General features: G+C 39.2%; 1 protein-coding gene across 29 annotated transcripts in view; it reads right to left on the bottom strand.

The window, feature by feature from the left end:
• The window catches only part of BAZ2B (bromodomain adjacent to zinc finger domain 2B), a 164,033-nt gene that overhangs the window by 94,746 nt on the left and 47,933 nt on the right, over positions 1-21,354 (bottom strand). The window contains exon 1 of one of the 29 annotated variants that reach the window (XM_075092633.1): positions 6,893-7,248. The exons of the other annotated variants lie outside the window; for them this stretch is intronic. The gene's annotated coding sequence lies outside the window, so the exon portion shown is untranslated. Of the gene's footprint in view, positions 1-6,892; positions 7,249-21,354 lie in introns of those variants that run through there. 29 annotated transcript variants of the gene reach the window in all.

The raw sequence follows: 21,354 nt of genomic DNA, 5'->3' as shown, positions 1-21,354 counted from the left end.
GGAACACTAATTACAAATAACACCTCCTAAAATGAAACTGAAAACAGGTGAGCGAGTCAAATACAAAATGTGGCTCCACAAACCGTATTTTAGGACAGTGCAGCAAACGAGGCAGCCAACACAGGCAGAGCAGTCCTTGCAGGAGTTAACCTGGTTGCTGCTTCAGGGAATTCTGGGGGGAAATTTCCACAGGAGTCACCTGTTAAGAACTTCTGGTGGCCTGCTGCTGACAGCAATGGCTGGCCCCAGGAGCCTTTTGCTTCTGTCCGCATCTACTAGCCGCTTTCTGAACGCGAGCGCCTGTACCTGCTGCCCACAGCGGAGAGAGTCCCCGTCACCCATTCAGCCAGGCTGGAGACGCAGCTACAGGAAAGGCAGGTCGCCGCACAGCTCCGGGGGAGCAAGCAAAGGGGCCCACAAGCCCTGCCAAGGGCTGTGCAAGGACTGCGGCCATGTGCCATAGGGCCCGAGCGACCGCCTCGAGCACATCGGAGAGCTCAGCCCATAAAAACCTCTCCTGGATTTGCTCGACTCTGTATCAATATGTTTGATTTATCAAGATGAAGCAAACCTGAATCAGCCAGCAATTATAGTTTCTTGCACTGTCATATTAACAGTTGGGAAAGATTACTACCAGCTATTTTATATCTGACTTTTCAAGAAAAAAAAAGGAAAAATAGAAGATTCCAACATTTTGTTCCATTTTATTTCATCTGACTATATTCATGCAGCAAAACAGCAGCTGTCCAAGGACTGGGATGTTAAAGCAACAGCTCTTCTTTCAGTGAAGCACTTCTCAGTTCTGTGAAAAACAGCTTATTCTGCTAAGATAATCAGGTTTAATCAACTCACATACGTCTTTACACATAAATCTAAATGTTATTGACACTTGACTGAAACATAAATGTTTTCTTTTTAAATGCAAGTAGAAAAAAGTATTTACGGTAACTAGCTACCATAAGTGATCTACTGAGCTGAACCAGTGCTCTTACTTTTTAATTCTTATTTTGGTCTCAGTGTGTTTATGAAGTTGTGTGCAAGGTATACAACAGTCTATTACCTAAACAAAAAGTTTAAATTAATGCCCAGTGAAAATATCCTAATTTTGCATTGTTATGCTCCACTGAGTGGAGTTCAAATAATGGATAACTGAAGTGTACCTTCACAAAAGCAAGCTTAGATTTCTTCTAATGAGTTCTGAAAGCCTATTGTCAAATGGTTACACTAGTATTTTACATCTATACTTCAAAAAAATTCCTGTCCCCATACCTGCAGTTAGTATTGTATAAAATGTTTTCCACTGCCAGCTCTATGACTGAAAACAAATGGCACCAAGAAAGAAATTTCACCTTTTAGACTCCTCAGACACTCCAAAAGAGGGTGGTGGTACCAAGGGTTTGGGGGCAGGAAACAAGCCAGCACATTCTCAAATATATTATTTTGCTTAAATATGAATTAAAATAAAGTTTGAAAAATACTGTCTCTCATAATATTTTTAGAAGTCCTAGAATTTTAAGAAACTTCCACCCCGGCTATATTTAAATAAATTCTCTTTACAACTGCGTATTAGCACCAAATCAACATGATAAAAGACAGGAAAGCAATCTATGCAGACTGTCTTTTAAATCAACTTAATCGTCATACTCTGAAATCAACTGTTTACGTATGTAGCTCTCAGCACTAACTTTCTTAAGTATTATATAATGGCATTTATTATTAAAGAGTCAAAAAATGCGATAAAGCAATGTTACTTAGCAGCTGGGTTTTCTTGACCATTGTATGACTCATCTAGTTTTCTAATCCATTTCTGCATTGTATTTCATGAAAACAGCAGGCCTCAAATAAAATATTTTATTAATTGAATAGATACACAGTGTTCAAAATATCTCTTAAAACTCACCTATTAAGGAAAATCCCTAAAACACACAACCACCTTTCTGTCAAAGCATATATTTATTTTAAAGATATTCTGCTAAATAGCTCAAGAAATCTTTTCAATGTCAGAATGTTTCTTCATCTCCTAGCAATATACATATAGCAGTGCATTTGCACAAGACAGAGTTAAAATGCTTGAAGTTACTATTAGAACCGTCTTGGAGCAGATACAGAACTAAATGGGAAATACAATACAAAAGAGAAATACACACTGTGGTCAAGAAGTTCAAAACTGGGACAGCTGAAGTCAATGCCTTTTTCTTTTTTTGTGTGCCTTTCCAAAACCTGACTTTCTATCTGTCAAAAGCACAGTTTCTGCTTTTCTGCTGACATTTTGCTACTTAGAAACTTAGTTCCACTTTAGAGCTGTATTGTATACTTCTTCCCGTGGTTCAAAAGTCAGACAACTTCACCTCAAGCTCAAAGTCAAGGCTTAGCTCCAATTACAGGTGCCAACAGAGACTGGGGGGGAGGGAATTTAGGGAGGAAGTGTCCTGCTGAACCTTTGATGGCAAACGCTGCCACAGGTCTGCCTGAAAATTGTTAAAGTTCAAGTGGATTAAAATTCTTGCTTGTGCCAGGCTTGCTGGTTAGTATTTCTATAACTGAACCTTGCCTACCTTTGCCAAAGAACAATAGAAGGCACTAAAACAAAGGCTAACTTGTATCTGCTCTAACATACGTATAAAAAAAACTCACTGCAAACAACATATTTTGCACACCTGGTATTACTTTGCTTCATGTTGAAGAAAAAGCGCATTTAAAAAAAAAAAAAAAAGGAGCAGCAGAGAAAAACGTCAATCCAAACAGTAAAACTTTAAAAGTATATGGTAATGGAAAGATAATTTTGGGAATAAATAACTACAAACCCAGATATTTATTTGTGTGTACAAACTCCACATGAGTCAAAGTAACCGACTCAGAACTAGGTTCATCGGCACTCCCCTTTAAATCTTTCAAAGAATAATGATGCAAAGAAAAGGATTCCTTTACCCTGAGTCCTAAACTTACAGGCTACCATAGTACTTCATGTCCTCCAACAAGTAAGACGGGGCAAGGATGTTAATTGAACTCCTTCATAATGAATGGTCTAGCATCTGCATTAGGTGCTTTTTTTTTCTTAAGATTTTTCATCCTAACAGTTTAAGATAATATTTTATTCATTTAAAAATTACCAAAACAGCCAGCATACTCCGATGAGAAATTAGTTCTTGGAGATTAAGTCAGAGTTCCAGAAAAGCATTCAGGAGAAACAAAACTTTTCAATGTGTGCCTGTACCAGCATCAGGCTTTGCAATGGGTCCTGACTGTTATAGAATAGCACCAAACTTCAGTCTCATTATTCTAACATTAATACTGTTTTGCACTTAAACAAAAACAGAAAAAGCCAAACATCTAAATTGTACGTTCAGTTTTCCAATGCCAGAGAAGACTAGTTTTCGCTCGTATGATACTGAAGAAGTCTATCAGCCTTTCATGTCATTAGTGAGCTTTAGCACCTCAACTGAGAAAACTTATCATTGAGGAATGCCATTTCCTTAGGTTTGAACTCTTAAAGCACCTTGCGGTGTCATCTAGCAGGAATACAAGGGTTCCCACTAATAGCATGAGGCAGCAAGGCTGAGACACAGATAAATGGTTTCCACATTTTCATGTTGTTCCACTCCTGTAGGTCTCTGGAAACCCAAAACCAGTTCTAGAAGGAAGTACTCTTGTGCTGTAGTCATCAGTTAGCCATGTAGTATCAATAAAGCCATCAATTTAAGTCAGCTTCATCACTGGCATCCACCCTCATTTCCAAACACCCTTCTTAGGTTATTTGTTCATTGTTTCTTCCAGTTTTAAAGACATTATGATATTTTTCAAAATAGAGACATTTAAGCAAAACACACACAAAAAAAAAGAGACACAAAAAAAAAAAGTCAACTGAAGTTCGCCTAAACAGAGTAAGTAGAAGGAACAATAATGGGGTACTTAAGATACTAAGAAATAAAACCAAGCCTCAACAGAAGCCACAGCAGTTACCGCAGTGTCAGAGGACTATTCTTGCTGACTCCATTCACAATGCTCTTACAAACCAAGCAGATGCAAATCTGACATCTCAATGTTGTTTACACACTTGAAGGAAGTGGTTAGACATAAAAAACCTGACAGATTGCATTCTTATTTCCACATACTGGAGAAAAAGAAGATAATAAACCATCCATATTTCCATCTACAAAAACAAAAGTACATGTCGGAATATGTATCTAGATTTCAGGCTTCTAACAAAGCCACATGCTAAACATTACATTTCCCTACATTATTAAAGAATACTAGGTAAAATACAGGACTCCATTTTAGCTGCATCAGGTGCTGTTTTCTTCACGAAGCTTGGTAATCATTTAAAGATTAACAATGATACACAGTATTCCCATAAACCATTCTTTCAGAATTTAAAGGCACTCTGCAAAGGCAAGCTGGTACATCATGGTCGTATCTGAGAAACAGATAAAACCTCTTTTGAGGGGTGGGGGAGCAGAAAGCCTAAGCAGCCCCAACTCCTGCCACACAGCATTCACCTCAAGAGGATGGCAACAAGTGCACAGTGACACCCGATGGCTGCACCCTGGATTAGGATCTGCCCTTCCCCATGCAGCAAGGGCGGCTGTATCCCTCCATGGTGGCTGCCCCCTCACACTTGCCTCCCCCCACGGGACACAGAACTGACATGAACAAGAAGGCAGCCCATGAATCGGTAGCTCCAGCAGCACCCATCAGGGCTGTCCCTCCTGTTTTGCACGAATCCCGTTTTGTTAAGTAAGCCAAGCTGACGCTTTGAGCCAACAAGTGCATCCGTGAGGCACCAAGCTCTGAGTTTAAGAGCCTCTATAGAAATGAAGTAAGCAAACAGGTTAAAAATAGCAAGGGAAATGTTTTTTTAAAACACCAGGATTGTAGGAGATCGGAAAAAAATGACCAGGGGTGCAAGAGGTCAGATCGACAGTGAGGGGGTGCACGCCTGCTGGAAGACGATACATGTATTTTGTTGGCACTCGAAGTAGGACATTTCTTAGACATTGTCAATAGTAAGCATTATTGTAGCTTATTTAGAATGTGGAATTATATAAAATTTTACCTATTAACAGGAACAATTCAGTATTTTGTTAAAAAATTAATGAAATCCTGTTTTGTAAGTGGGATTAGTACAGAATAGTACTCCAGGTCACAGGCCTTTCAAATTAAATTAAGGGGCTTGTAAGGGAGGCAGTGTGCATAAGAAACCTAAGGCTATCCCATGAAACTTTTGTTTTGCGGTTAATGTTCTCAACCCAAACAGGCCATAGTTTCACAGGGAATGTTGACTGGCACTCATTCCTCAGTAATCTTCAGAATACCTGGGTATTCGGGGGAAAAAACAGTGCAAATCAGTAGTTTCCAAATGCCAGGTCTTCATCACCACTTCAGAATAGAAGCCCTGTAACAAATTAATGTAGGTTGAATCCCTCTTCTTCCCTATGACATTTTTCCTGCCTTGTTCCCCTCAAAATAGTCTTGTATCTACACACTCTTGCCACTCCATTGTCAACACCCTTTAGGTCTAACAACCCATGTGAACTAATAGGTCAAGCATCTCCAAAAACATCTTTCTACCCCAAGCTGGAGGAACACTGCCTCTGTTCTTCACCTGCTTGTTTTACTCATAGTGTGAACATACATAGCTTTCTTGTACATGCTGTCTTTTTTACAAGTTCTTTAGTAATGGGTATTTAATTTGAAAATATCTATTCTTTTAATTATTATGAAAATATCTGTGTCTTTTAACTTGAATCAAAATTCTTCTCCAGATTTCATTTTTGGTTCCAGCATCTGTCAAGATAGTGGATACCTCCTGTTACTAAATGAAACTGTACATAATTTTATTTCCACAGTAAGATACGATAATAGAAAACAGTGGACATTGTGAAGAGCAACAGTGATTTTGGTTAGGAATTCACCAAAGGTTTTTTTCATACTCTAGCTTACAAAAAACAAAAAGTCAAGAAGTCTTTGGTACCAAAAGCACAATATTATTTTAATATGAATTTATATTGGAACTGCAAAATTTGACTCAAACTTACACAAAATAACCAAGAACATGCATTGGTATTATCTGGTATAGAACTTCAGTAATGTTCACCATGGTCCATACAACACTTTTGCAAATTCTATGCCATTTATATTAGCATAATAGAAGACCAACATTTTTTTTTAAATATCGTTGTAGACCCATTTAAGAGAGCAGAGTAAGACCAGAAATGCACTGCACCCATCGTTTGCCAATATGAAATCTGTTAGACTGATACTCTGGAGCAAAATAAAACTGCACCTGTGCGCTGACTGATAGCTGTCACACCCACCTAGCCCTCATCAGCAAGAGCCGAGAAATGATTCGATGAAAAAATAACGCATCAACTACCATAAATACAGAAACAGCATAACGTTTCCTATATATGTAAGAAAAGCTGACAAAAAGGCTGTTTTGTTTTATTTTAAAACTAAGTTTGTTAGACATGAAACAGTTCTGCAAGTGATAAAAATACGCCATGAAATGCCAACACTTCAGAATATGCATGAAACACGTGCATTTTATGTCACTCTATTTGTCCAATGAGTATTCATCAGAATTTTTCATAAAATTTCATACTAGTTGTCTAACACCTAAATAGACTTTAATGGGGTTTTTTTAATCTCATGCAAATCAGATATTTGCTCGTCACTACTATATCAAATAAGCATTACAAAAAAGCAGTAGTCTGCCTTAGAATATAGAAAAATTGAAAGTTGCAAGTCTATATAAATCTTTCTTCAATCTATAAACATTTCAAACTATTAACCTGGGGAAGAGGGAGGGAGGGGGAGAGGGAAGGAAGCACAGAAGAAAAGCAGTGAACACTTGGCATTACAGAAGAATAGACAGAGAACATTAAGAGCTTACTGTGGAGAGTGGTTTAATCAGGAAGTAGCCATTATCCTGTCGCTACAGAGCCGTGACAGCACTCCAAAACAACAAGCCGTGGTTTTGGTGTTGGTTTGGTTTTGGTTTGATTTTTTTGTTGTTGTTGTGGGCTTTTTTTCCCCCAGTAAAGAATGAAGAAAGAGCACATGCTATCGTGCCCGAGCTTTGCCGAGCCCAAAGGTCGCCAGATGTCTATTGCCAAAAGCTACTCTGAAAACAAAAATCAAGCAAGCATTTACAAAGCTGTATTTAAGGAAGCACCTAAAATCTACCACAACCTCCGTGTTACACACAAAACATGGCTGTCTTATTCAGAGATTAGCAATTATTGTAATGAGATACTGTCAGAGAGGGTCAAATAGTACTTCCTGCAGTTTACACATCTTGATTTCCTGGTAAACAAACTGAAAGGCAGGTGGAGCACTTCGATCACCAGTAAACACACATGCTCACATGACCAAAACCAACTCAGGTGAAGCATGCAGTTTTAGGAAAATGTATATCTGTACTGTAATTACATGAGGCATGAACAAGGTAGCAGAAAACATTAAAATAGCTGAATCATGAAGGATATTTTTTCCACAATGGTACATAGTCATCAATGCCATACTTTGGTGTTTTCTTTTTTAAGCCAAGCCCAAGAAAAATGTTTTATCTTCTTTTCAGTATTGCTTATGTACACACAAACACACACCCCAGAACAAACTGCTCACAAAGTTGTTTGGGTATGAGAAAGTGCTATGAAATAACCTGATTTAGGATAATCTGAATCAACCCTGGGAAAAACCTGAAACTGAGAAAAAAAAAAAAAGCTAATCACTGTGATCAGAACTTAAGCAGCAGTCTCCAAAAAAGCACAATTAAAGAACTACTAACAATATTCAGAAATTATCAGAATTAACTTACTGAACAAAATTTAAAAGAAAAGATTTCAAATGCCTTTTTGGTTTGTTTCAAACTGCCTAACACTTTTTCTCCTCAAAAAAATTTATCACATACGGACTAGTCACGTGGCAGTGACCCAGTGAGAAAAGCTCATTGTTTCCTACCTATAATCGTCCAAAAAAATAATTTAAACTCCAGTTTAAAAGTCACATTTTCACAGTGGAACTGAAGAGCGTCCTAGGCTGTTATGAAAATTAAAATGAAGACAAGAAAAAACAACCCACAAACAAACAAACAAACAGCAACCAACATCCACCCACCAAAAAAAAAAAAAAAAAAAAACAAAAAACCACACCACAACACAACAAACAACAAACCTTGACTAAGACAAGAAAAAGCTTGCTACTCCTAAGCAACTACAGTAAAACACTTGGGCCACTGACAGAATACAGAATTTAAGGGATAAATACAGTCAACTTATTACACAACAGGTCAATGCAAGTGAAACTACTACAGTGCCCTAAAAGAACAGCACAAGGGCTTGAACTTCAACATGCAATAAGATAAAAGATTATTTGCATACTATAGGAAATATGCAAAGGTGGAGACGGGGTAAGGGAATAGATCCATCAATTAATTCGCCCTCTCTTGGAAACTTAGCTGCATGAAACAAGATGACCTAGGGAATACACCAAAGTAACACGTCTGAAGAAGCAAACCGAGGAACAGAACAACAAAGAAGTTTCTAATGACAATGTTACAAATACATTGCAGCCATTTTTCATATTAAGCTCAAGAAAATAACAAAGGAAAGCTCTGAGAAAAAGAAGACAGAAAGCATCACTGGAAAGATCATGAAATATGAAAGGGTGCATCCATCAGCAAACTCTGCTACTGAAGATGCAGCTTGTGCCAGTGTAGGAGTTATTCTGCTGTCACAGTCTCCCAAACAAGATATATTAACAAGCGGAATCTCTGCAACCAAAACAATACCGAAAGTAGAACTTTTGCAAGCTGTGCTTGTTATAATTAGTACAGCCACAGTTTCCTAATCAAACACTTGGATAAAACTCATTCCCTTAAGTAAAACCACATCAAACCTTCAGCATTTCATTGATCTGGTTTTCTATTGTTACTCGTCTTACCAAAAAAAATAGTCTTATCAAACAATATATAGCGTTTCTGAAGAAAACGGTAAAACTCCAAACCATCAGATCAGAAGAGCCTTCTCCAAAGACAAGGAGTATCAGCAGAACTCTCCACAGTAGTCCTAAAATAGTTTTAAAAAGCAACGTATGCTGTATCTAATCAGGCTAAACTTGGTACTAGTATCACTGCAAACAAGCTCTCATGGCAAGATTTAGGAGATCATGATCTAAAGTTTAAATCTCGGAATTATTCTGAATTCCAGAAATCTGCACACTAAAAAACAGCCACAATGAATTTGAGTCTTATGTGACTGGGAAAGAATCACGTACAGTAGTCCTACATGTTAAAATACTAACTCATTAATTATTTCAATCCATATTACTCATAATGTGAAAAATATTTACTGTGGAACAGCAATTGAGATAGCAATGAAGGAGAAGAAAACAAAAATACAACATTGGAAAAAGCCAAACAGAAGATCCATACTTACTTTCTGAGCTCTGGCTTGAATCAGACACTAGCCTAATACCAGTCCGTGCAAGATGTTAAAACTGGGGATTTGTTTTCTACCATTAAAGAAGCTAAATATACTGAACTACAACCCACTACCTCCATATTAGTCAGCGGAGACTACCAAGACTCGCACAGCCTGCTGACTATTAGCCACTGCAGTGGTTTCACGTGGGTACCAGTGATACAGCCAGGAGCCGTCTGAGGGGCATCACGGATTACAGAGCGCTGGGAGCAGCAGTAAGGGACTCTGGAGCACAGGTATTTTCTCCCCTTCAATCGTCCCGGTCAAAGGGAAGGGGTTTGAAAGGGCCGGTTGAATCTGGCAAATCAACAAATGTTTATAGGACTGGTGCCACAGCCAGGGATTCAGCTACTTATACCATGGGACTCACTTTGAGAAACCTGGTCTACTGGGGGCTGATGGCGTCCACCTGTGAGAGAAGGGGAAGAGCATCTCCAGTTATAGGCTTGCCAAGCTGGTAAAGAGGGTTTTCAAGAAAAGTGGCCAGGTGAAGGGAACCTCAATCCATCCCACTCCTACCAATTTGATGTCAGTGACAGCAATAGACGCCCACAGACTGGAAGAGGATCACAGGTCAGCAGGAGCACACCTCAACAGCAGCACAAAGAAATTCCAGCCACTCCAGCCAGTAAGTCAGCTTCATCGGGGGCCCAACTTAAATGGCTCTATGCAAACACACATAGCATGGGGAATAAACAAGAGGCGTTAGACATGTGCACACACCTGCAGGGCTATGATCTTACTGGCAGCACAGAGACATGGTGGGATGGCTTCTTTGACTGGAGTGCTGGAATGGAAGGATACAGGCTCATTAGGAAGTACAGGCAGGGGAGACGAGGGGGTGTATTGCCCTCTGTGTCACTGACCAGCTGGAGTGCAGGGAGGCCCACCTGGGCATGGATGAGGAGCCAACCAAGAGCTCATGGGTCAGGATTAAAGGGAGGACAGGGACAGGTGACATTATCGTGGGGGTCTGCTACAGGCCACCCAACCAGGAAGACCAAGTGAATGAGGCTCCCTATAGACAGATAGGAACACCTTCACCTTCTCAAGCCCTGGTCCTCATGGGGGACTTAAACCACCCCAATACCTGCTGGAGGGACAACACAGTGGGGCCAAAGCAATCCAGAAGGTTTCTGGAATGTGTTGATGATAACTTCCTTCTCCAGGTGACAGAGGAGCCCATGAGGAGTGGCTGGTACAGAATGTGAAGCTCAAGGGCAGCCTTGGCTGCAATGACTATGAAATAGTAGAGTTCAAGATCCTTAGGGCACCAAGGAGGGCACACAGCAAGCTCACTACCCTGGACTTCAGAAGAGCTGACTTTGGCCTCTTCAGGGATCTGCTTGGCAGAGTACCAGGGCATAACGCCCTGGAGGAAAGAGGGACAGAAGCAAGCTGGTTAATAGTCAAGGACCACCTCCTCGAAGCTCAGGAACAATGGATCCCAACAAAGAGGAAGTCAGGCAAAAACACCAGGAGGCCTGCATGGATGAAAAAGGAGCTCCTCGACAAACTCAAACATAAAATGGCAGCCTACAGAGGGTGGAAGCAAGGACAGGTAGCCTGAGAATAATACAGAGAAATTGTCTGAGCAGCCAGGGATCAGGTTTGAAAAGCTAAAGCCCTGACAGAATTAGATCCGGCCAGAGATGTCAAGGGCAACAAGAAAAGCTTCTACAGGTACATCGGAGATAAATGGAAGACTAGTGAAAATGTGGTCCTCCTCCAGGCCCTCTCCACAGGAGACCTGGTTACCTGAGATATGGAGATGATTCTCCCCCGCTACTCTGCACTCGTGAGACCCTACCTGGAGTACTGCATTAAGCTCTGCAGCCCCCAACATAGGAAGGACATGGACCTGTTGGAGTGAGTCCAGAGGAAGGCCACAACAATGATCAGAGGGCTGGAACCCCTCTGCTATAACAAAAGCCTGAGAGATTTGGGGTTGTTCAGCCTGGAGTAGGCTCCAGAGAGACCTTAATGCGGCCTTCCAGTACCTGAAGGGGGCCTACAAGAAAGCTGGAGAGGGACTTTTAACAGTGGCACATAGTGATAGGACAAGGGCTAGTGGTATTAAACTTGAAACAGGTAGATTTAAATTAGATATAAGGAAGACATTCTTCACTATGAGGGCAGTGAGGTGCTGGCACAGGCTGCCCAGAGTGGCTGTGGATGCCCCATCCCTGGGGCGTTCGAGGCCAGTCTGGACGGGGCTTTGAGCAACCTGCTCTAGTGGAAGGTGTCCCTGCCCATGGCAGGGGGTTGGGACTAGGTGATCTTTAATGTCCCTTCCAAACCAAACCAGTCTGTGATTCTAAGAGAATAATAATAATGATTTGACAATCTATCTTCTCAGACATACAGGCTACTTAAACACTGGTATCCAACACCTCAGCTCCATGAAAAAATTATGTTTATAAAAACAGACCTAATAGGATACTGAAACATAGGATACAGTATACCACCACTCCAGCTATGTCTTAAATATGCATCACCTGCTCTCATAAAACGACTCAGTGTCAACCTGTAGAGCCCAACTGAGCAGTTACTGTCTGTCTGGGAGTCTCGGGGTGGCGTGTGGGTTGGTTTTTTTGGTGTGTGTGGTTTGTTGCAAGAAATACAGATTACTTCACAGCAGAAAACACTTGCTTAAAATAGTAAACATTTATGAATATAAACACAATACCTAACTAAATCCAGCATCACCTGTGAATACAGCCTGCAGCAGCGGTTTTGGAAGGTATGAACTCCCTGCAGTCATCTCTCCAGTGCACTAAATCAATGCATTTGTTTCTGAAAGTTTCACATGTAGTATTAGTCTATCTTTTGCTTCTGGCAATTTTAGCTGGAATCCTTTCACACTACATGCATGAATAAATAAAGAGGGACATAAGGGACAATTCATTACTTAGAGAAATAATTTTCTAGGGTGAGACACCGGAAGTTCGAAATCATCTTTTTACTCAAGAAGAAATTAACAACGTAATAAAAGTGCCCTCCAACTAATCTACAAAAGATGGGGGTGGCAGACACAGACGGGACGGGGGGAACACACACCAAACAACAAACTTTCCTCCTCATACTCAGCCTATACCAAAACTCTTAACCACCTTTTACTCTTGAGAGCCCTTCACACAACGGCATACCAAAGCAAGTCCTAGTTGTGTCCCTATAGATTCTGACAACATTCACAAGCCTCAAAATCATTTTTTCCCCACACATGCTACTGCACAGACCATTCTTGGGTTCCACTGTTACACGCCATAACACCAGATGTTGAAATTAGTCTCCACATTTTAAAACATTAATATGCAGCAGAAGACAGATTATCTCATTTCAATTAGTTTCTTGCCACCAAAAAAACCTGAACAAACCAATCCTAGAACCCATAAGCTGACGCTAAGTGATCTGCATCCTTATCCTGGTTATAGCCCTACCAAAGCAAAGGGAAAGAGGCTGCCTTTCCCATGGGGAAAAGAGAGGTAGCAATCTTCTTTGTTCTACCTCCTCCATATTCCGGTTGCATAAATTGGTCGCATTGCTCATGATTTAGCTTCATTTTAAAGGGCCTTTGGTTCTCATTGTATTGTTTACCAAACACATGGACACTTCATCCATCAATTTGATCCTTAGAAGTGTCTTGGAATCAGAACAAACATAGCAGCTACTACAGAACTATCACTCAGAAAGAGCCAGCCATATTCTATTATTATCAAACACATCTCTAGGAAAACCCTAATAAGAACAGAATGGTTTCAAGGCATGTAAAAGTGACTCAGATGAAAAACCATTAAAGTACTTTATTATTATTCACATTACTACAGTGCCCAAAAGCATTCTTCATGCTGGCTCATTACCTAGAACTAATCACAAAACTATTCAAAATACAAAATTATTATTTAGTAGCATTTCATACATTTACTACTAGATTTCAACCCCACAAAGTTTATATATGGAATAAATTCTTAAAGAGCATAGAAAAATACCTGAATTAAGTCATTTCAGTGCATTTTAATTTTCCTGCAACGCCTTCTTGTATGTTCCTTCTCATTTTGAACATTGCGTTTATCAAAATGTCTTAATATTACAGAAACAGTAGGTTTTAACTAGCAACTTGGAAACAAAAGAAACTAAAGCACACCAGTATCTTCAGGAACCCATTGTCCTATGTACCAAAACACATCACTTCATTATGAAGTTGATACAATACACAGTTTTTCAATAATTTTTCAGTATAAAGTGATTCAAGTTTGATGAGTTTTGAGACCAAGGTGATGTTTGTTTCAATGTTCTACATATGTTACTATCAGCCATTTAAAAAGCACTACAGGGACCAATATTCTTGCAGTTAAATTTTTATTTCTGATATGGTAAATTTGGTATTAACTGTTATTTAGTAGAACTGAAGGTTTTGGGAAAAGATCACATAGGTAGCAAACATGGTAATGAAATGCATACAGAAGGAGGGTTAAACTGCTATTTTCTATAAAAATACCCACTAATTTACCATATTATTGGAAAATCAAAATATGAAATTATTTTTAAAATATAAAGATTCTTCAGAAGTTTTAAAAGATTAGAACTATAAATATATATATATTCCTTATCTATCATCATAATATACACATACACACACTCACAGACCCTCTGAGAATACAATATTCATTTTGCTGCAGAAGAACAGACATTGCATAACAATGAGATTTGCTAATGAAATCAGCCATCAACCTGGAATACATATGTATTAAACCAAGACCTCAGTGTCATTTTCTTTTTGCATCATTTGTTCTTTCTTTCATTTTTCCTCAAGTATCTTGTCCTCCTCCAGGTTTCACTGCTTCAAGTACAGCAATATTGCAAAATATTTTGTTAGCACTGTATGTACAATATTTTTTATTTTACAAAATCTATTTCTCTATTTATAGCTAAATGAAGATTCTAATTGCATGGATTCTATCAGCATTGTTAACGTAGCCTTGAAAAAAAAAATCAATGCATGTTAAGGAGACAAAGGAGTTCCATTTCTCTGTAAAATAGCAGGAATATCTAATAAAAATTGTGTGTCACTTGGAACAAACTGTACTTTCACAGCTAAAGCTGCAGATCAGTTAATACAAAAATTTAATACAATAACACATTTTTTAAAATCTCCTCTATATTATCTAATGATGAAACAGGAAAGAGTTTAGAACTATTAAATGAATAAAAGTGTCATTGTTTTGCATGAACATGCAAAATTATCATGAAACCAAGTAAAAAATCCAGCAAGTTCTGTAACAGTATATATTTATATGTATCAGTTACACAAAACATGTGTATTGAAAAAGACATGAACACTGAATGGAATTATTTATTCTACTACTCAGAGCTGACCATAAAAATTAAAACATTACAAAAGTATTTTAAAATACATTTTTCTCTCATTATACTAACACCATATTTTGGTTTTGTGGGATATATGCTGCCTTATACTGCATTAATAAAAAGCAACCTACTTACACCCCTAGCTCCAAGAGCATCAAAACTATGTTTTGAATTTACCCCAAAACTATTAAAACTAATAATACAGCCCGCTAATTCTTTCCACTGTTCTCATTTTACAGGGTTTTTTAGTAACAATATCTTATTTGTATTATTTCAATTATAATGCCACTATCAAGTTAGCATTATTGTTGATAAGCTCCAATGTCATAACAAAAACTAATACAAAACAGCAGAAAATAAAAGTTTACTGGCTTATTTGGTACGGTTGGGGTTTTGTGGTTGGGGGCGTGTGTTTTGCTTGGTTTTCTCCTTTCCTTTTCCACCCTAATTCCACAAAGACAAACCACCAATTAGTTACTTTAGTATACCAAAACGGCATACAGAACTCCTTTGGAATAAATGAAAAGTAATTTGTAATTTATTTTCTCCTTTTATCTTGAGAGTATAAGGAAGTCATTCAGTCATTCTGTAGTTACGATGGCCATCATAACACCAAAGAAAAGGAAGGCACAAGAGATGACTGAAAAATAGAAGAGAAAAATAATGAAACATCTAGAAATGGACTTAACCATTCCTGGAGCCAGTCATATCAAATCATCACCATACAACCCGGGAAGAATACCATCAAGATACTGGATGTAATGAACTAGGTTAGTAACTGAAAGCATAAAAATTTCCATAAACTCTCTTCATATGTGCTCCAATTCTTCCTTTTTAAGTTAACAAGCACTTAAGTCACTGAGAGCTTTGAAAGCTGAAAGCATGTAACACATGGCCTTATTTTTCCTTGCATTTGCCTCACTTCTAAAGAAATGCGCTACAACATCCAGGCATGTATCAGATGAAGCCGTCTTACCCTCAGTCGTGCATTACAATGTCCAAATAAAAAGATGTATGAGGCTATTTTCAATCACATGCTATCAAAAATGCTTCTCTTTCAATTACAAAGCATTTGCCCTTCTGCAAAAAGCGCCATCCATGTTACATCTCAAAACAACCAAAACTGAATAGATAGAGGCACAGTTAACTATAGCAGGCTCACCTTTAAAAGCAAAGACTACAACCTCCAGGGTTTGAAGGAAAAAGACTCTAATGCAACAACCTTGACCCTTGAAAGTGCTGGGTCATTTTCTTCTGTGATGAACAGTGATTGCTCTCTATAATTCTAACAATTGTCAAGTAAGCTAAAGACTATGGCTGGCAGGTGATAGTTGTGAAATGCTTGCACTTTCAACAATGAGTTATTACCCTGTAATATAGGTCAACTGTCCAATTGAGCATCTTTTACAAGATGTTATAGGCTCTTGAAGCCATTTACAACAACCACCACCAACATCAATGGCTTTATTAGGAAGCAAACTAGTGTATATGGGACCTAAAAACATACAAAGCTGTGAAAAGACATAGTCTTAATTCAAACTGAGAAAGCCACTGAGATAACCAAATCTACTGTACATACGAGATAAGTGATTCTGGTACCTAACTGTTGACACTAGGCAATCACACATGTATCTTAAGCACAGGACATTAAACTTCACAGTTTACACAACTTGGCACAAATTTCACTCATAGGAATGAGAAACCAGTCACTCTGCAGATAAAAGCAAAACCTCATTCTATAAACATACACTCACCCTCATAGAACAACACAGATGAAACCATATCAACAGTACACAGAATTAGATGTTGCCAGGTACTAAGATACCTGAATTCTTCTCACTAAAGAAAAAAAAAAAAAAAACTCAGAAATGAGACTGAATTTATCAATAATATTTATGCTCTCTGAACTAACCAGAAACAGGTTCTTCAATATGAAGTCTAAAATTCTGTACTTTTCTGGAATAAATCATACAGAGAATTAACGGTTCAGATACACAGTTCTCGTATTGTGCTGTACTAGTAGTTGTACGCATGCACACAAACACACACGCGCCTCTCTTTTCAGTAACATCCAGTGCTTAGTTAAAAGCTATTTCTGGCACTTCATGGATAAATTGCAAGCACCCTTCAAAGCTTACTTTAAAAAAAAAAAAAAAATCTGGCAATGAAGCACGCTTATGTTTTTCCATAATGAAATATCCCAAATTGTACTGAATTATGATGACTACTATTTATCTACTTTTAGGGAATAAAAGTGGAGGACAATTTATTAAAGCACGGGAGGAACTCCTGAACACTGGAAGGTCACAGCTTATGTGCTGAGCTGCTAAGCAAAAACATCTATGATGTTCCAGAGCTGCCATTTTTCTTCCTTGACAAAGACTCCATCTGCCAGAGAGCCATTTACAGCCTCAGAGTCAGAATATCAATGATTTCCAACCATTCTGCAAGGCTGCTTTCACCTTGACATCACCTCTGTAATACATCTAAAACAGATGATACATATAACCCCTCTACACGCTCTAAGCCCATGCTTTATTCAATTGATATACATGTAAACTGTGCTCTAACATACAATTTACTTCCTCTGAATTGTGCAAGAGTATTAGAACTCCAAATTCTATGTCCTTTCCATGGTTGTGCTTGTTTTAAGTAAATTACCTTTGGAAAACCTAAAAAGAAAACTTTTCATGTATTGACAAAATATGTAAAAAGTGTTAGAAAACATCTGATCATTTTAAAATCCGTATTTACATAACAGACATGCACACAATCTCAATTTGTTTTTTCTTTTCCAAATAAACATGTCTAGTAAGATCCTTATTACAGACAACCGTGAAGAATAAACTATCACAGCTTCACTAAAACCAACAAAACTACATTCAGCTCTACATTTCTTGATGTATATACAAACTGATTAAAAAAAAATCCAGATTAGAGCTGGGACAAAAAAGGAAGGAGAATCTAAAGAAATAGGTCCTCAGATAAAACAGATTATACATGAATGGATAAAATCATATTTTGTAGATAACGCTATATATATTTGTGTATACACACACGTATACGCGCACACACGCTTTCCATCAAGTATGAGAACGCACAGTCCATCATCAGGCTCATCGTAACATGACTTTAGTGAATGTATTCCTTGATAGCAACTTTTAGAGTCTCGAAATTCAGTTAGATACTGGTACTCTAGATTAGTTTTTAAATGTGCAAACTTGCATCTTGATTTTACAGTGCAACTTGACCACAGCACAATTTTAGATTACTACACACATATGATCGCACAGCTAGATGTCCAACTACTGCCATTCAAACCTCAGTATGTTAAATATATAGGAGCAAAGTATGTGAACACTAGACAAAACTTGCAAACAACTTTATGAAATTTTACTTCATAACACCTGTAAAGTACGCATTTTACAATCTCAACTTTACCTCCCATCCTTGCTTCTCATTGCCCATGTGTTTACTTCTTCCCGTCACAGAAGTGTCAGACACTTGGTAAATTGAATCTGTTCTATTTCTACAGGCTCCCTGCCCACTATTCACTTTGTTCAGGCTGTTTTTAGCATTCCAAACATAAACACAATTTAAACCAACAATATTCTTCTAAATCCATATGGAAAAAAATGTCCTTCATCCCCCAAAATACATTAACGTCTAGAGTTTCCCTGGCTAAATCACACTAGGGCTTGGACAGACGGCAGTATAAAGTTGAACTAGTTCAGGAATCACCTTTGTGCTTGCCTTAGAAAGGGCAGGATCAGATATACAGCAATACATATCCAACATGTTTATTTTACAACTTACAGGTATTCACCTGACAGACTCGTATTACATCTCTCACCCAAAAACAACCAACCAAAGAAACCCCAAAGTTGTTCAATTTTACACCTGATATCAATATAAATCTTACTCATTTCTTATCTCATTTGCAACTCAACTACCCCTCTCCATGTCCTCATTACTACTAGCTAATTACTTTGGGTTTTTAGTGGTCTTACAGTGGGTCGGCAAACCGTAGAATAAAAGGGAGCACCTGCATAAAGCATACTTTTCTCAAGTCAAATTCAGAAAAGCAACTCATTGTTCACTATTTTTTGTGCCTAAGAATCAAACCTGAAGAAGGGCACCATGCTGCATCCAAATTTAAGCAATTGTTCCCAAACTGGGTGTGGTGGTGCAGTCTCTCTGGGCCACTCTGAGATCCCAGCATAAACCCTATTGTGTTGTTACCTTGGTCATAACAACTTGGGCTCAGGCAATCTGGGTCCACACCTGGGCCATCTACTGCCTGAATGGTACATCAGGACCACCCTGAGATCTCAGGATAACCCCTATCTCGCTGTTATCTTGGTCATAATGACTTGGCCACCAGCCAATCTCTGTCCACAAGTGGGCCACCTGCTCCCTGACCTGCGTACCAGAATCATGGCCAGAATGTAAAATATTGACCAAAGCCAATCATCTCGATCCTATAACTAGAGATCCAAGAGGGAGAACCTTTGAGCTCTCCAAGACTGCAGCGGGCTGTGTGACCCTGTATCTCCCCCTGGGCTGGGACGCCTCTCAGGGTAGATTTCGCGAGGACTGAAGGATCATCTGCTGACAATTTTGAGAAGACTCAAAGGCCTGATTTCGCAAGGTTCACCAGCCATGTGCTGACGAATGCCAGCACATAAGAGTGAGTAATTTATGAAACTCAAAAAAAGGGAAATTTTATTCCCAGGTTAACCTTGGGGGGGGTGTGTGCAATTTGACTACATGTGTGTATTATATATAATCCCTATTCACATAGACAGTTGACCAAGTCTGAGACTAAGATTGGACCTAGCCACACCTAGACTTCTCTCTGAAAGAAGTTTAGAAAGGAAGAGGGTCTATTCTAAACCTCATGACTCAATGGGACGGTCCTCCTTATCACCTGTATCCACAATCCCTCTGAATCATTCTAACTCAAGTATACCTCAATTTTCCTTCGTGCACCTCTTCTATGTAAGTAACAGAGTGAACCTTGCCATTCTCAAATCTTTAACTAAGTCACTATGTTGATTGTAAAAAACTCCAAATCGCTGTTTTAATATTAGCTGATACTGTTAAAAATTCTACAACCTAACACTGTGATCTATCTCAAAAATATTAATAAATCTTAGATTGCTAACTAAAGCTGTGTAATAAATCATATTCCCAACAATTAATGTAGCTGGCAGGATACACAAGGTTGTATTTGTGACAATTTGGTGTAGTCGGCCATATTCACAAATCTGTATTTGCAACGCTGGGTAAAACCAAGCCCAACAGAAAAGCAAAGGAACTAAGAGGATGTACTACACTGCAGCAGAGCTAAGGAAGTGACCAAGATATGGTGTTGAGGCATTGCCAAATCAGGGAGACAGCACTACCGTAAGAAAGGTCTCACTGAGGATGTGGAAGGGCAGTGGAAAAAACAGGAGTCAATCACTGCAGCTGTCTTCCACCACCACACATTCCTTGCTGAGAAGCACTGCCTTGACTCAACAATTCCTTGATGCTACTGACTCTAATTCTATCTTCCTCCTTCAGAAATCCTAGGAGGAAGGAGACAAAGGGGAAGAAAAGGAAAATAATTAAGAATTTTCAACTTAAGATAGAATCGTGAAGTTGCTTAGATTGGAGGGATCTTACAGAAATCATCTGGTCCCATTTCTTGCTCAAAAGTATGGTTAACTTCTAAGTTACATCAAGTTGCTCAGAGCCTTGTCCAGTAAACAAGATACCGATTTTGCAGGCTCTCTGAACACCCATTTCAGTGTTTCATAGAACCACAGACAGGTTTCGTTTGGAAGGGACCTTAAAGATCACCTAGTCCCAACCCCCTGCCACGGGAAGGGACACCTTCCACTAGAGCAGGTTGCTCAAAGCCCCGTCCAGCCTGGGCTTGAACACCCCAGGGATGGGGCATCCACAGCTGCTCTGGGCAGCCTGTACCAGTGCCTCACTGCCCTCATCGTAAAGAATGTCTTCCTTATGTGCAATCTGAACCAACCCTCTCTTTCAGTTTAATACCATTACCCTTGTCCTGTCACTGCAGGCCCTGGTAAAATGTGTGTCTCTATTTTATAATCCCCCTTTATATACTGAAAGGCCACAATCAGGTCTCCCCAGAGCCTTCTCTTCTCCAGGCTGCCCAACCCCAACTCTCTCAGGCTTTCATTATAGCAGAGGGGTTTCAGCCCTCTGATCATTGTTGTGGTCCTCCTCTGGACCCACTCTACCAGGTCCACATTTTTCTTGTTCTGGGGACCTCAGAGCTAAGCACAGTGCTCCCAGGGGGGGTCTCACCAGAGCAGAGTAGAGGGGGACAACCACCTCCTTCGACCTGCTGCTTTTGTTGCAGCCCAGGACACCGCTGGTTTTCTGGGCTGCAAACAGACATCGCATAATTTATATCGTTTGCTTCTTCTCTTTCCATTGCATACTTCCAAGAAGAATCTGACTCAGGATAACCATTAACTTCCCT

Source organism: Phalacrocorax aristotelis, chromosome 5, assembly GCF_949628215.1.
Source record: "Phalacrocorax aristotelis chromosome 5, bGulAri2.1, whole genome shotgun sequence".
In the NCBI taxonomy this organism is placed as follows: domain Eukaryota; kingdom Metazoa; phylum Chordata; class Aves; order Suliformes; family Phalacrocoracidae; genus Phalacrocorax; species Phalacrocorax aristotelis.
Note: the sequence above shows the minus strand (reverse complement) of the source record. Positions and strands in the feature narration are given on the sequence as shown.